The sequence below is a fragment of the Anas acuta genome, chromosome 8 (genome assembly GCF_963932015.1).
Source record: "Anas acuta chromosome 8, bAnaAcu1.1, whole genome shotgun sequence".
NCBI classification, from domain to species: Eukaryota; Metazoa; Chordata; class Aves; order Anseriformes; family Anatidae; genus Anas; species Anas acuta.
Window position 1 is genome coordinate 25,883,219 of NC_088986.1, and position 17,123 is coordinate 25,900,341.

Genomic DNA, 17,123 nt, shown 5'->3' on the forward strand with positions numbered 1-17,123 from the left:
TGTAGCTATCTTATGGCACGTACTTTGAATGAATTATTCCTCCTTTGGAAAGTCTTGCTACATCTTTGTATTTTTCTGGCTGCATCTTAAGCAAAAGCAATCACGAGTAGGACCAACTGTAACTCTAGATCTTGTGTGAGAAGTCAGAGATTTCCACTGTAAAAAGAGAAGTAATGTTGCGCAAAATGCTTATATGGAACCAGTAAAGCCTAACTGACTCTCTAAGTCCTAGAAGACAGGACTTTTTTAGTTCTTTTTAAGCAAGGCTCTTGCATGCTTTTCCTGTCCAATAACGCTAAAGAAATCTTAGATGTGTTTTCACACTGATTTGGTTTAGTACTTCAGTTCTGTTTTCCCTTTTTGTATTTAGTGTCTGATGAGTGCTTGTGGTAATTCAGGTGCTACAAATGATTGAAGGAGGTTCCTAACATTTACTGCGTTAATAACTGCAGACAGAAAAATATTGTGTATTTTGGAGACTCTGTGCCTGCCAACATAAGGAACTGAAGGAGTAGGTCTTGATAACTCAGAAGCTATGCCTTTCTAGACAGAGTACTTGAATTCAACACGCTCTCAGGACTTTCTCACACAGCCTGTCTACTGCAGCTTGCGTGAATCTGTACTGAATGAGTGCTCAACCATTATTACTTGTAAATAGGTGAAAGCAGTATTACAAAATGAACCAAACAGTTCTCTTTTAGTTCTGTAAAACCAAGGTCATCAATGAACACAGTCACTAATTAATTAATTATTAAAGATGATAGGAAGAATGAGACAGCATATTAAATACAGCAAAGTTCGATCATCTGTATTCTAATCTTGCATTCTCTAGTTCTGTTCATAAATTAGGAAGTTCAATGATTTCCCTGTGGTAATCAGCCTGGGGTGACACTTGAATCCTTGTAACGTGCTGATTTAATAGTCTATATGATCTCCATATGTTTAAGGAAAATCTCCAACTGATACAGCTAACCTTCAATGGAACTATGATATGAGCTTAGCTAGTTCCTCCCACAAGTCATTCATGTATGTAATGCAAATTGGAGCATTTATGTTTTCCTCTTTTGCCCCTTCAAGCTCCAAATAATATAGTTCTGATTATCTGGATAGGTTTTGTCAGCTGAAACAACATGAGGTAAACAAATTTTCAAGGTTACAAGAGTGATCTTTTAAGCATCATCAATAGCCTCTTAAATACTTCTGATTTAGATGTTGGTGTGAAAATCCTGATGTCACATGATCCATGTTGCTTTTCTCACCTACTTTTATCTAGCTTACTTCACCCTGCGTGCTGGCTGGTAATTGTGGTGATGCTGAAAAGATTCATTTCAACTGAGTTCATAAAATGTTGAATGGTGTAATTTAATCTCCTTTATCGTTCTCCATTGAATTCTTTGTCTTTCCTCACCAGCCAAATCTATAATGTCTTGTTACACAACTTTGATTCTGGCTTCACAGTTTTGAGGAAGAGCTAGTTCCTGTTTCTGGTCCATTTCCAGGGATTTCTAATGAGAAATCGTGTACATGTATTCTAGGGTCTTATCACCAAAAATACAATGTGAGTTGAGATTCAGCAATGTGACTTAAAAATGACATGTTCACACACATGGTGTAAATTTTCAAACATGTTTGCTGTGCTTCATTGCATTAAAAAGATGTTTTTTTCTCCCAAATATCTTTATTTACTTCCTCATCTTCTCAACCTAACAGGTAAAATTCATTCTTCTTTCCAAGTGCTCAAATGAAACAATCTACTTTTATTATCTGCTTAAAGGACAGTTAGGAAATATTTAAATACTTGCTTACATCTGAAGTTTCTATGAATCTCTCTCAGTTTGGAATTAGTTCTACTGACTTTTCATAACAGGCCACTTATTGAATATTTGCTCCTACTAGGGATGAATATTAGTAAATATAGAAAATAATTGTTGAGATCACTGTTACAGGAACGTGTTACAGGTCAGTCATTTTTATGAGGGAATGCATGTATTAAAAGTTTTTGAATAAGAAATGTTCATTGAAATTTGAGTTTTTGGTCAAGAGGACAGGAATGAGATGTTCTTTTCAACACCACTGAGGCAGAGTAATACTGGTCTGATGAAAACGCTCACCATTTATTTGGAAGAGATGCTTTGTAGGTTTTGTAAATTTCCAGTAAAGGTAGTGACCAGGCATGGAAGGCAGAAGTGCCCATCTTCCGTTTTCCTTATAGCAAATTTCAACATTTCTTTTAAGCAACATGGAAATGATTTAAAATAATGAAATAATTTCCCATGAAATTATGTGCAATCTGTCATAATGTTTCTTTTCAATGCCATGTTTAGGAATTGTGATTTATCAAGATATGATGGTTAAGAATGGGAATGGTACTAGATAAGAAAGGCGTCTTATGCTTATTGCTTTTAGAGTAAGATAAAATTCAAGACATTCCTGAGACTATGGGAAATAAGTTTGCTGTACATTAAATGCTTTGACCTTTTTTACTAAAAGGTTGAATTCTACAGTGCCACCATCTTTTAAAGATTAAATCCACATGGCAGCATATGGAATACAATATCCATTGTTCATACTTCTTGAATGACTTGGAATCATGTGTTAACATGATGAAACCAGATGGGACGTTCAAACACTAAAGTCCATTCAGTGCTAGCCAGATGTCTTTCCTGGAGGATGGGGGAGGGATTCTCCAAACAACAATTTCATAAATGATATTAATCTTCAAATTTTGAGCATTTGATTCAAGTGAACAGTTAAATTTCTTATCTGCATTTAGGTAAACTCGATCTGATCTCATTTCTGCTCCTGGCTTTGGATGTTGTTATCATCTTACCCAAAAGCTTTAATGCCCTTGTCCCGTGTCGTGTCCCCACCCCCTGCACCCCCAAGTGAATAAGTAAAGGTAAAATTAATCTGGCAAGTATACTAGGAGAGAACAGGTTTGATGTTGTTGCTCAACTAGCATTGAATAAATAAATTAAAAAAAAAAAAAGAAAGAGGGAGTAGGCAACAATAGGTAAGTCAAAAGCAAGCTACAAAATGTAGAACTGCATTTAAAAAAATCTTCCCAAATGATCAACAGTCACTTAGAAAGGTTGAATCTCTAATCAAGATTAACAAATGCTTTTACAATGAGCCATCTATGTATGTAGCTATGCTTGCAGAAAATGCATGGCTATCTTCTTGTTTCTCAAAAAACAACCCCCAAACAAGAACTCTTCAGTTATGCTACCTTTGACCCTTACACAAATTCCACTACAGTGGTTTTGCAGCAGTGCAGAGACTGTAAATATGTTTAGACAGCTGGTACAGTCTGAGGCCTTCTTAAGGAAATGGAAAACAATACAGAAGGTCTTCATTCAGAAATATTCTCATATAATGAGGAATGCCCAATTTCTTCCAATGTAGAATACATTTAAATGAATCTCATTGCTTGTCGTGAAATAAAGTATGAGTTTTCAAACAGAACAATTGAAAAGTAGGTCTCCTCTCCCACATTCCTCTCTCATGCTATGATAACCTCACTCATTTTACATTTGTGCAGTAGGAGAAATGCCAGCCAAGTTAAGTTTCTAAATATAAAATACTGTATGATAAATCTTTGGCAAGAAGGGATGCACAGTTCTAGTTCTCTTTATGCTCACCACCTCCTTTTGTAGAAAGCTAAGGCGAAAAGAAGCAGGAAGCTCATTAAGATCTAATAGCCAAAGGCCACAACCTCTTCTCCCATAAAAATCTTAAATTTTCTTGACTTTCTGCTCTCCCCTCAATGCCCAAAGCACACAGTGAATCCCAAGGGCATCCAGCAGGACATCATTGCTGTCTGTTCTCTGTAAATCCCAAAGAAGAGAAGAAAATACAAGGACATAGGAACCACGCAGTGTTTTACCTAGCAGAGGACAAAGCAGAGAGCTAGGTCTTAGCACAATAAAAAGTTTTTGAATTCACTGAAGTCCATCTAGTGAATTAAGTGGTCTTGAGGTTCTCATAATCTGTTTATATGAGGTGTCAGTCTCCTTCCACCAGGATGTGCTGAAAACACATGATGAAGTCCCTACCTGCTGAAGCCTTCCTTAGGAGGTTACCCTAATTCATTTTCACCACTGTTGAGCTACAAAACAGGCTGAACAGGAACAGGTACATTGCCATCTTCCTTGGAGAACCAATTCAAACAGTTACGTAACTAATAAATATATTCATGAACTTGATGCAACATTTCTTTTTACCAATTTCTTTGTACAAGACAAAGTCTGAACTTTATTAAAGTTAAATTTGTCTTTTGGCAAAAACTTCATAATTCTTAATTTCTCTTTGAAAAAGACATGAACTTCATTGCCTTTTTAAGTTACTAAGGTTTCACGTCATTAATATGACCAATAGATTTTTCCTGGAAAAGATCTCAAATGCATTACCCAAATTTTGCCACCAACCCTGAAAAATTCAGCTAGAATGCACGTACTGGTAGAATCATCATGATGAATGACTCTCTAAATGAAGTTAAGTAAACTTTAATTTTTCCCCCAGAACGTGCATACAGAACAATCAGAGGACACTGGTTAAAGGGTTTTCACACACATGCACACTTTTTTTTTTTTTTTTGAATGTGATTTATAGAATTGAAATGTGGATTTTACCACAAAACAAACTTTTTTTTTTAAGGACATGAGTCACCAACAAGGAGAGGAAAGAGGAAACTTGGATCTAGAAACAAAATGTCAAATGAATCTCACAGATTGAAAGTAATGATGGTCCCACATTTTGACTCACTGAAATTTCATGAGACTAGATTCTCTCTTTACTGTGCAATTTTCTGTTTGGAGGAAAGTTGTCTCTAAATTTGCAAGTAGGAAAACTATGAAAGAGATTGTTCAGGTTGTGAGCTGGTGATTTATGTGCTTTTTCCACTAATAATGAAAATGCAGATTTGAAATCCTAATCTTTATCTGAATTCAACGACAATGTATATTTTTGCAGATGCCCTGCATGGGTGCTATTTTACTTGCATGTATAATTTTAAGTAAAAACAACAACAAAAAACTAATCCCATCTAGAGTAACTTTTCCTATTTATGGCAACTAGATCCAGTCTTTATATCCTAAGTGCACTCTTTGCAGGGGAATACCACAATTTTCATGCAGTACAGAGTAGTTGAAGGAAGCAGATTGGATGGGGGTGGATGAGATGGGTGAGGAGCAGCTCATCAGTGAGTGATTTTCACCAGGAGAATTTTATTTTATTTTAGAATTTTGTGAACTGATGCTCTGGAGAACACCTGAGCTCTGATTCTGGTGGTGGACTTGCTTTATATTTTCTTCTCTTTCATGTCTATGATACATAAGGAATTTGTTTACTGGAAGATTTTTTTTCCCCTAAGTGTCCCACAAGACTGACATATTATATAAAAATTGCAGGAGGAGACACCAGTTTTTTCAATATATCTAATTTCAACAAACATGGAAAATAACTTTGAAAACAAACACAATTCAATTATGGTTGGTTTAATTGCCTAATTGCCTTTCTTCAGGTAAAACTTATAAGGAAGGAGTTAGGAATGGTCATAAGCTGGAGGATGAAGGAAATATGTACTCACAGAAAAAGAAGGTTAAGTGAAAATTTTCTATTGGGTGGCCTTGACTGATAATTCATAATGGCAAATGAATCAAGGCACAAGAATAGTCCTATTTCTATCATGCCTTTTTTTTTTCTGCAGATTTAGTATGGTGTGTGACAATTGTAACAAATCAGTTTAGAATTTACAGAGAATAAGCTTTATGTGAGTCTTCTCTGAAAGACACTATTTTGACATTCCAAAATAGCAGAAGGCATAATCATTTATATTTTTGGTTATCCATTTTTTTCTGTACTTAAAGTAGGAACTTGGCTAATTATGCAGTTTTATTAGATTTTATACTTGCAAGTCATTGCAAGATCAGTCATTTGCAGACATATAAGAACTTTATATCCAGTCACAGTCTTGAAAAAGATTCATGGTAGCCACCTAAACCAAGATAGTTGAAACAACTTTTTCCAGACAAAGAGTTGTGGTGTTCTCTGAGTGGTAGTAGCCAAATGGCTGTTCCCACTGATACAGAGCAACCTCAGAACTGGTGATCTTGATGAGATAGGAGAAGACTGTGTGAAAAATTACTTCATTTTGTTTATTTCAAGACCAGCTCTTCAGTGCTGTGTGTTTCCCTCACAGAAACGATGTCTGTTTTCAGTCTACAGAAGTAGTTGAATTCTCAGCTGTGCAAAAAATACAATTATGACAAGTACACTTGACCTTCAGTGAAATTAAGGAGAGTACCACCTGCACTAAATATGTGTCTTGTAAACAATGTCAGGAGCAAAGGGATACAGTCTGGCTAGAAATCAACTCTAGTTGCATAGTTTACAAAGAATAACAACATTTCAGGTTGCTTTAAAGTTTTGCCTTCTAATTGTAACCTACTCTTAAATAAGGAGTGTTGATGAGTTGTTAGCAGCTGCACTGTGAACAGGAGCACTCTTCGTGCTGAGACAAAGCTGCCCAGCTCTAGAAATAGTCTGTCATGCAAAAAAAACCTTTTTTTTTCTTCTTGATTTTCTTGTAGTCCAAATGTTAGCAATGAAATCAAGGAACATAACTTCTGGGACATTTCCCAGAATTTTTGATCCTTTGACTCATGCCTACTCATAGAATAAACTAGTATAGTAAGATCATGAAGTAAGTGTTATTTTTGTTTTGTGGTTAAAAACCAAACAACAGCAACAAAAATTCCCAAACCAAACCCCTTAAAACTATCTAGCAAATGAAGATGGCCTAAATTAACCTTATAGAGATGTCATAGAAAAATCAGGCTGCTCGTCATGTCTGGAATCCAGGTATAATGTTCTAGTCCAGACCCAAACACATTTTTCATGGAAGTTCTCTCAGTGTAAACCCTCATCAGACCTCTTCTTGTGCAATTGTCACCTTGAGGTAATGCTGTACCTAGAAGAGCTGTTATCTTGGTTTATTTTGGCTAGATACTTCAGAAAAAGTAAATTCCCCCACAAAGGCTACCTTCAACCTTTTCAAATCAACCCTTTCCCTCTTTTCTTTTCCTCCACCTTAATGAACATTATGCAGCATAGCTCAGAGAAGAATGAATGTGGGGAAAGTTAGCTATTTAAAGCTTTATATGTCTAAATCATAATAGCTTTTTTCTTAGGCACAGTTAGCTGGCATAGATCGCAAAGCACATGAAGCATGTACTGGAGTTCCACATTTCCAGTAAGATTTATGCTGTAGTTACCTGGAGTACATCTTAGTAAATGGTATCATAAGGTGAAGAAAGGGATCTTAAATGCCAGGTACGCATCTCAAGAAGCTATCAGCATAATAAGAATGTGCAAAATGGGTTCCCTGATGCAGTGGCAGAAAACTACCATTGTGGTAGGGTTTTTTTTGAAACAACACAAAATCTATAATGGTCTCGAAGATGATGATACTCAGTTTATACTTTCTCTGCTGCAAAGTCCAATTGCAAGTCCTCAGAAATCTTAGCAACCATTTACTAAATATAATGCACAGGTGAATAACACATGTATGTGCCGTCTTTTTTTATGTGAATCACAGCTGCAGATATATAGCATCTCATATTTAATATACATGTGGCTATAATCCTTGTCTATGTAAATCTAAGTGTAAATTAAACAGACTTTATATAGTTTACCTCTTTTTTATCATTAGACTAAAATTCTTTAAAATTTATCTGTTCAGACATTATATTTATATATAAATATTTTTGGTATGATTTTTCTGCAATAAATCATTTTTTTCAGACAAAAATCAGCTGCAGTACCTTGGCTGTTTTGAAGCAATGGGTTCTGGTTTTGTCTCCCATTTCCATAGCAAAGAGAATTAATTTAAGAGAGATCAATAGAGTTGCCAGCATACGTTGCTTACTGCTGCTATAATTCATGGTGCTGGGGAGTATGCAACACTGCTTTAAACTTAATCTTGCATCTTGTTATATAGAATTGTGCAAGTTCTGTATCATTCAAAGAAGCTTTTGTTTTTATTAACTTAGTGCATTAATAAATATTAGTAGAAAATGTGTAAAGTAATTTTGTGCATTTAGGGTTTTTAAAAAATTGTTGTGCATTGATACTGCATGTGTAATGGACACTGTTGCGTAAAAGTCTTTGCACTTTGCAGCATGTGAAACCTGCACAAACTTTCCAATAATGTTAAAGCACTTGCAAAAATGTTGCACCTGGAGCAGGGAGGAGTGAAGAGGGCAAAGGTCAGCATTAGGCATTAAGACACTGACTAAACAGACTTTACACTCGGTGAAAAGTCCAGACAACCCCTGCAGTGTCATCTTACAACTCTGGTTTTCTTCTTTTCAGGACATAGTAATCCATAAATACACTCAAGTCACCAGCAGCTTAGCTCCCCCCATCCCTCCTCCCCCTTCCCCTTTTTAGCTCTCCTTTCATTTTTAATTCTTACATAAAGTTCTGAATTTTTAACCCTTTTTATGTCTTTTAATCAACCTTGAGAACCACTTTTCTCTTTCACTATCATTCACTAAACCTCTCATCTTTTTTTAACCTTCTCTTTGCAAATTATCGTCTTAAAAAGTGGTTTCAGATTAACTAAAAATAATGTTTGAAAACAGAAGCACAAACACATACCATGGATAAGGCATTCTGGAAAATGAAGTTTGTTTTTTTTGTTTGTTTGTTTTTTTCAAGGCAGTTATATGCATCCTTTTCCTGAAGCTTCTTAACTAGAGATTTTACATAAAATATGTAGTATAATACTTATTTTCGCAATTTCTTCTGAGCTTGCTTGTTTGGATAGACAAAACCAGTGTCAATCAGGATGTTGCAAGAAAATGATCATGTTGCTTGCTATTGTTGCTTTTTTTTTTTTTTTTTAATACAACACCACCACCACCAAAAAAAAATAATCCTTCACCTATTATTTCTAAAAACTGCCAAAATGTAGAGGTAAAACACAAAGACATGCTTGTACTTTTATCATACAATTGAGTCTTTCAGTTTTGCCTCTATTACACTACTAGCTGAAATCATGAGACCAAACTGATTTTAATCATTTTGTCCAATCCCATTATCCGCATCCCAAAGCTTAAGGGACTGGATAGACTGCTAATATAGTCTGGAGTCTGGACAGTACAAATAGGCTGGTAAGACGCAGCTCATCAGTTGCACGTAACCACGCAGATTTTGCTGACTTCCCCTCCTTGCTCTGAGCACTGTGCCAGGCCGTGCTTCCACACGGGATATTTCCCCCTTGCCCAATTCTCACCACCCCACCCTCTCTGCAAACCAGCCAAGAGACAACCAGCAGAGCTGCCACGCTGCCATTTTGTTGATGCGTTCTCGCAGATCTTGAGCAGCGCTGACAAAAGACAGCTGAAAGTCTGCGTATTTCTTTCATACTGTGTATGAATATTAATAGAAACATTCAGCAGAAAATGTTTTTCTTTGTTTGTTTGCATGGAGATCCATACTTGCTAACGGAGGAAAAAGTTCTCAGTTCCATGTGTGCGACACCATCATTTCAGTTAATCACAAAATGGCGGCCTGAGAAAATCTTCTGTGAAATCTCATGATCTTCAGGCCCACTGATTTCTGTTCCTGCGCAGTGACTTTAGAATCGCTGCCCAAGGCTTTCCAATGCCATCTGTTTAGTGGTGGCGTCAGATTGTCAATAGAAATAGAAACGTGAAACTGAGTACGCAATTTAACTACCACCAGCCAAGGGGGCAGAACACAGCCGAGGGTATTTACTTCTCACTGTAAAGGCGAAGGGTTCTATAGACATTTAAGGCCTATTTCAACACAATGCTTAAAGCACAGGCTGAATTTTGAGCAAGAAAGTGGTTCACTAGTCATCCTTAAGGCTTTAAAATTAAAAATACGCTCAACACCATTACATGATCAGGGCTTTCTTAAGTACAGGAGGTAAATACCTGAGACTCACATTTGGTACTATAAGTCATGCAGTGCGGCAATTTGGCCTGCAGTTAGTGTCACTGTATCCTGGGACTGCCTGTTAAACAAGCCAGCATTTTAGCTAGCATTACAGGAGTCAGCATTTTAGAGTTAGGTCTTGAATGGCAGTGCGATATGCTGAATATAGAGCATCATTACAGCTGGAGTAGTATCTTATATTTATTCTATATTCTGATGTTTTGTTGTTGGCTATCAAAAAGTTAAAATAGAATATTCAAGTAAATGAAAACTAAGCTAGAACTGATTATCTGAACCTCTTGAGAAACAGTCTTGCTTATCTATACCTATAGAAATACCATAGCAAAAATTACCTGATTTAACATGCATGCACCAAAAAAAAAAAAAAAAGAGGGGGGGAGAAAAAGATTATTGTTCTGTCTGGAATTTATATTTTTTCCAAACATCTGAGGTGTCTCCAGCACACTTTGCTGTGGTATCTCAATACTAGCCTCACAATAATAACCACGTATTCAAAACTCAAATTCTGCTACTATGACGTAGATGAGAAGCCAGGCAGTTAAATGATTTGCCCAAGGCTATAAAGCATCTTGCTGGAGAGCTGAAACCAGACCTTTTACCACGTCTGCCTGGCCAGTCCTAAAGTCTGTGCTTTGTTTTATCTTCTCAGGCATGTTTCTTCATGCACATGTTACTTGGACTGCATGCTTGACGTGCACCCAAGGCCATATTGCCCACTGTATTTTCTCTTTTTTTTTTCTTCACTTTACATGTAGAAAGTGATTTGGGTTTTAATGATAAATTGATTTAACTGAAGAACAGAAGGTTATCTCACCTAAACCATTTTCATAATTATTTTTCAAAAAGTATTTTCTAGAAAGTAGTTTCTTGGTTCAGGCTTACAGTGATAATCTAAAACCATCAACCACTCAAACATAATGTTAAACTAAACCGGAAAAAGTTGAGCAAATTTGTATAAAATGGTATAGTAATAATAAATCTGTTGCCAAATTTTATCCTGTGGGGAGGAAAACAAAACAAACAAACAAAAACACCTTGCTCTGCGTTGCTTTCAGTTGGTCTTTTTTTTTCTTTTCTTCTAAGGGATTCTTTCTACTTGCTTACGTTATTTGTACATTACGTAAATGTAAAGGTGGGATGTTGTGTAACTTTGGCATGTTTGGCTTGCTAAATCTCAATAATCATTGTTATATTAGTCCAAAGGTGATATCTCACCAAATCCAAAAATAATAATAATCTAAGACTATTAGGATGCAAACGATGTGCATATGTCTGCAGATAATATTTGTGCATAATATGTACAGTATTTACAGTACTTTGCATGTAGCTCTCAGACACAAGTGAGACCATGATCTACAACCCACTTATTGTGGGTGGTGTGTGTGTAAAATCTGCGTAGGCATATTAATAGCAATTGAAGATTTCAGATGTTTTTAGTGGGCACTTAGGATAGTGAAAATTATATTTTTTTTATTTTTTTATTTTTTTTTTCCTTAGGTATCATCTCCTTTTCCCTTTTCTGACCTCACTAGAAAAGGGAAAGTAGTTCATCATGCCTTAGTTCACCTACATCTTTCCTTTTTTTTATTCACTCTTTGCTTGAGGGTTTTTATTTCTCTTGAATATTTGGCAATGAAATGATGCTGAGTACCTGTTTGTCTGGGGTGTGATAGACATTCCTTGTTGCACACATTTGTAAAAGAAGAACTTGCAATGATTTTTGCTGGAACATGACTAGATTTTCTGCTGTACACATAATATAAATGAAATATTCTTAATTATTTTAGCTCATGCTAGAAAAGATTCAGGACAAAGGGGAGATTGATGCAGTGTGCCTTACAATGGCCCTACTGATTTCTCTACTGGCCCTTCCTCTGCACATGGTCAATTAGAATTGAAAATCCTGTGCTGATTTCATTCGCTGGAATTTTTAAGCAGGTCAGGAAGAAAGATGTTATTGAAAGGAAAAGTCTCATCTAAATAAGAAAAGAACACGTGGCCATCTGGTCTAACTGTACCATGCCGAAAGTCATTTTGGCTCAGCTGTAGTTTGGTCTTTGCAACAGTTTGCCAAAATATCAAACAGAAATCTGTTTACATTAAACCACTCTGTGCTTTTTATCTATAAAAATGCAATGTGCAGTCCTCTTCCTATCTGCAACGCATGAGCTCGTTTGACCCCGTTACCTTATTGAGACTGACTGCATTTCTGGTAGGCTCTCAAGTTACTTCTCCTGTGTAAAGGTATAAGTGAAACAGCCAATCTTTTGAAAGTTTTGGAAGTAATCCTGAGCACTTTATTCTTATGACTAAAACTTGCACTTCAGCTAGAACAAGGAAAGGCTCAAACAAGCAGATGCTATAGGGGAGAGCACGGGGGGGAGAGGGGTATGGAGGACTTGACTTAGAAATCTGAACTTGAAGTTTCTGTGAGTAGCACCATGGAGTTTGCACAACCAATTGGAGGGCATAGGCTAAGATACGAGCTGTAATAGATATCAAACTTTTAAGGAACAAAGTCATAAATATGCATGAGCTTCCACGATTGCTTTGTTTCGACATCAGCAACTATTTAAAAGTTTAAAGAAGTCAGCATAAAACACAGGTCAGAATTTTCACATTTAAGTAAATAAATTCTTCATGTAAAAAGCTAAATCACATAGCTCTAAATTTCTGGTACTTGGACAACAGCAGCTGGAGGCTAATGTCATATTTGCAAAAACGCTGGACATTTGTTTCTCCTACCTACGTTAGTCAGAGCTCTTGAACAACCATCATGCACAAAAAACAGGAGAACTTACTGGGAGAAGGAAAGTGTGTTGAACTAAACATGGATCCAAGGGCCCTGCGTTCATAAGCTCGAGTTAAATGCTTAACTTTTATGTGGTTAATCCTTTTGCATTGACAAACATTATATAAATTGCCAGTTGAGACATCCCTTCTAATACAAGGTAGCGTATAAATCTCTTCTGAAGTCTTGAAGAATTGATTTGCATAGGATTTCAGTCTTTAGGAACTGGATAAAAAATATGATTTCTTATGTCATTACCATATAAGAAAATAAAAGTCAGTATTTCAAAATGTAGCTGCAGTCGTTATTTTGAAATACATTTATAAAATTTTAAGTGACAAAATTTCTTTTTCAAGCATAATACACCAGAGTAAGTAGAAAGAAAATTAGCATATTGTTACTACTGAAGTCATGTGTATAGACGTGTAATTTATACGTAGGTACTTAAACAACCATTGTGTTGAATTAGCTGATATTTCATCCAAGGTATGTAAAATGTTCATTCAAAGAAGTGTTTAATCCATTGTTTTTAAAAAACACAGTAATTCCAATGTGACTGTAGTTATCAATTCATTCTCTTTATTTCTCTGAAATCTCCCTTTGAGAACCTTTACCTTGCCTGTGGATAGTGTTATCACTAGATGTAACCTTTTGTTTCATGTCTCTGCTGCTGAGGAAGTTTTTTTAAAGGCTAAATATATGGGCTATCAAAGCTGGGTTCCCTTTTTATTTACACCTATTAGCGATAATAAAGAAAATAGCTTAAAAAAAAAAAAAAAGTCCTATCTTTCTATTAAGATATATGTTAGTCCGACTAAAATTCAGTTAAAGCCTTTTCAGGGAGTAAATTAAAAGCAGTACACTTTGTATGCCTACATAGAGACGTATTTTCAATTAAGTCTTGTTCACACAAAGTCCATATTGAAGAGCAAAAAATAACCACCATTTGCACCGTACCCTACTTTGCACCCAAAGACGATGCAATTCCAAAGAACTTTTAGAAACCAGGTCCACACAGCATATATTGAAAAATTAAACAGCACAAACTGCTTTGAATCTGCTTTTTCCCTGGGTGTCTCTAACCCCACCCATCGCCACACCAAACAGAGAGCAACTCTTCTGGGGAGCGGGGCGCTCCCAAGGCCGGCTCGGTGGCGTGGTGGCACTGGGCCTGGCGGCCTTGCTCTGGGCTGTGGCGGGGGCCAGGCCGCGGCTGTGGGGCCAGCTGGCCCAAAGCGGCCCCCGGCCACGCTCCCCTCCTTCCGTTTGCAGACGGACAGCCTACCCACAAAGCGTTTGGCTGCTGCTGGGTTTTAAACTGCCACAAAATTGTCTAGGAGATCTCGCTAATCTCTCTAAAACCAAGTGTTTAAGTATTTCAGCATGACCGCCTTCCAGACGTAGGGCTCCATGCTATTTGCGTTTATCCAGTGCATTGTATACATATAGAAAACCTTTACGTAATATACAAGAGCTTCTCAGCAACTGTGTAAGTGATGCAAGAACTTAGCATAAAATACTGCACTGACGGCAAAGCTGGAGTAGAAAGCACTGTAAAATCAGAAATAGTGGATGCCCATAGTTAGGCTGTGTGGAAAGCGCGCGCACATAAGCACGTGCTTTGCACAATAGCGCATGTACGTATTTACAAAGTTTCTTCTTTCCAATTATTTGCGAGCCGCAGTGAAGTCGAAGCCGAGTGGGGCCAACGAAAGGAGAAAAGGATTGTGTTTGTCTTTAATCTTCCTGCAGCCGGGTTCAGACTTCTGTCTGATGTGCACATAGAGCAGCGGGCTTGCCGTGCATTGCGTGCAGGCTCCTTGATTGTGGAGGGGAAAAAAACCTGGCTGGAATCCAGCGAGGCGAGCGCAGCTCTGTTGATCATTATGTCTAGCCTTCAGGTGTCTCAGCGCGCGGTGGGCGGCGGTTGGGGGAGGGGGAGATAACAGGAGGGCAGACAAAGAATAAAATGGGGTATTTAAAAATAAAAATAAAAATCATAGGCAAAAAAATATTGCCTCAGATCCTCTTTTTAAAGAAAAAAAAAAAAAACAACGTTTCTTTTAACGTGCCTTTCCCCGCAGTGGGAGCAAGCAAACATCTGTCCAGGAAGATTTATTTAAGCCATAATTAGTAGCGTCTGGAGTCTTTCAACAATTTCTCCTTATTGCACTTAATTTTTTTTTTAAAAGAAGTCTGCTCATCTTTCACTTAGAAACTGTTTTCACTTCATGCTTTATTAGAGATCCAGCCCAGCCAGGACCGAGTCAGATTTCTATTGTCTTCGTTTCTTCCCCTCTGAATGTAGTTTTCAGAATCTAACTTTTGTTGGGGGGAGAGGGGGGGCAGCCAGGGGGAAAGACCTTATTAAAGGTCTTACAAACGTTTGCAAAGAAATGAACAAAAATACAAATCGGTGCTTCTTGTTAGACAGTTATCCATTTGGCTTCAATTTCTTTCCCGGAGAAGGAAAAAAGCTCTGCTTTGTCTGTTGCTTCTGTTTGAGAACTCTCATAAATCTTGCCCAGAAATCAACTTGGGCTTAAGGAGATCTGGCCAGCAAAGCCCTGGGAAGCATTTGCAATGCCTCTTGCTTAGAAATATTCTCTTCTTTCTGCCCCCTTCGTCCCCAGTGCCCCCTCCACCCCGACCTTCTGACGTTGTGCCGTGGCGAGCCCCACACCCTTCCCCACCCCACCGGGCAGGCGAGTGAATGCAAGTCGCAGTCAAGAGGCAGTTAAAGTTGCTTATCAAAAAGCCTCTCCTCGGGCTGAGCGAGTCCAGATCTTGCGCCGGTGGTGTTTTCTCAGTACAGCCATAACCCTCTCCTCGCACTCCCCCGGCCGCTCGCTCTCCCCCTCCCCCCGTGGAAGGGGTGGGATGGGAACCTTGCTCGACTTCATTGTTCCAAATGTTAGAGCTATTTGCCCCAAAGTGTCTTCGCTGTCTTTCATAGCTAATTATAATAACTGTCAGATGAATGCAAAGTCTGGGCTGCCCTTGCTGGCAGAGTTAAAGTTTGCCTTTATTTTTTCCCCTTGGGGACAGATCAGGCCTGATTAGACACACGGTACAAATAAAAGTGAACAACGTACATGTGTAGGGCTTTTTGTCTTTGTTTTTCTTTATGAACAAAGCAGCATGCTGGCTATGTCAGGAAGCAGTGTGGCATGCAGCGTGCATGCAGGCACTGCCCTGGAGGAGAACTCTTTTTTTTTTTTTTTTTTTTTTTTTTTTTTTTTTAAAGCATGCAAGAAATATTTCTGAATTTGAATAGCACTTTTGATACTTGTTCATCTCATACAAAAAAGTAACCCTCAATTTGGTGCACATAGCATTTTGACGATTTTAAGCGATTTGCTTTTCAGACTGAAAATAAAAATAAATAGACCTGTACTCACAGTTTTGTTGTGCTGCGCAGGTCGCTGTCTCCTTCCGCAGAGACCAGGAGGGTAGGAGGATGTCACGGGTGCAGAATTCCAATTTAATTCGGGAGAAATGTACAAATGCACTTCTTGAAGTCGCCTGGAAGTCAGCCACTTGTGCTCAGACATCCCATTGCTGCTCTGCACGCTATACTATCTGCAGTTCTGAATTGAACTAAATACTGCCCATGTGAAAGACAGGGGAAACACAGTCATGTGGGACACACAAATCCACTCTATTGGCTCTGAAGGCACAACTTCAGCATTCTTGCATTTCCACCATTGGTTAACAGTTCAAGCTGAAAGAGTCTAGGTCCTCCTAGTGAGTCCGTTTTCCCTTTATGTGTGGAAGAATGACTGTAGGATTTTACAGTGACAGGATTAGTTAAGAAAGGGACTGAAGTCATCCCTTTGACTGAAGCTGGTGGGTGGGGATTGGAAGCTGTGCTTTTCTCAAGTCGACGTTTTTCCTTTTTCTGCCTGCGTTCGGTGTGTCAGGAAATGCTTGCAGTTAACTTGGGAAGCACAGAGAAACTGAAGTGACTTTCTTCAGGTTCAGGCACAGGGACTTCACTTTAGAGTGAGACAGACTGTGCAATGATTTTATGGGAATAACTCTGTTTACTTTGGCTGGCCACAGAGTAGTTATTTTCTATTTTCTAGATTTTTAAGCCTAGAAAGGGCTATATTAGGATCATCTAACTTGAGCTTTTGCATCACACAAGCCAGACAAATAAATCCAGCAGTTCCAAAATGTAGATTAATAATTTGAGTGGCAATTGAAAATAATTTTTACAAAGTAATTAAATCTCTTGGGAATATTATAATGGAGTCATCATATTTTGTAAGGAGCAACAAATTTGATAAACATCTGTAATCGATGATATTTGGTCATTTTTAGAATAACTGAAGTATTAATA

The 17,123-nt window shown here is 37.7% G+C and overlaps 1 long non-coding RNA gene across 2 annotated transcripts in view; it reads right to left on the reverse strand.

Moving 5' to 3' along the window:
• The window catches only part of LOC137860591 (uncharacterized), a 64,177-nt gene extending 47,578 nt beyond the window's left edge, over positions 1-16,599 (reverse strand). The window contains exon 1 of one of the 2 annotated variants that reach the window (XR_011099029.1): positions 16,180-16,599. This is a non-coding gene — a long non-coding RNA (uncharacterized lncRNA). The remainder of the gene's footprint in view (positions 1-16,179) is intronic. The other variant, XR_011099028.1, reaches the window with a different exon arrangement.
• Between the last annotated feature and the right edge of the window lie 524 nt (positions 16,600-17,123).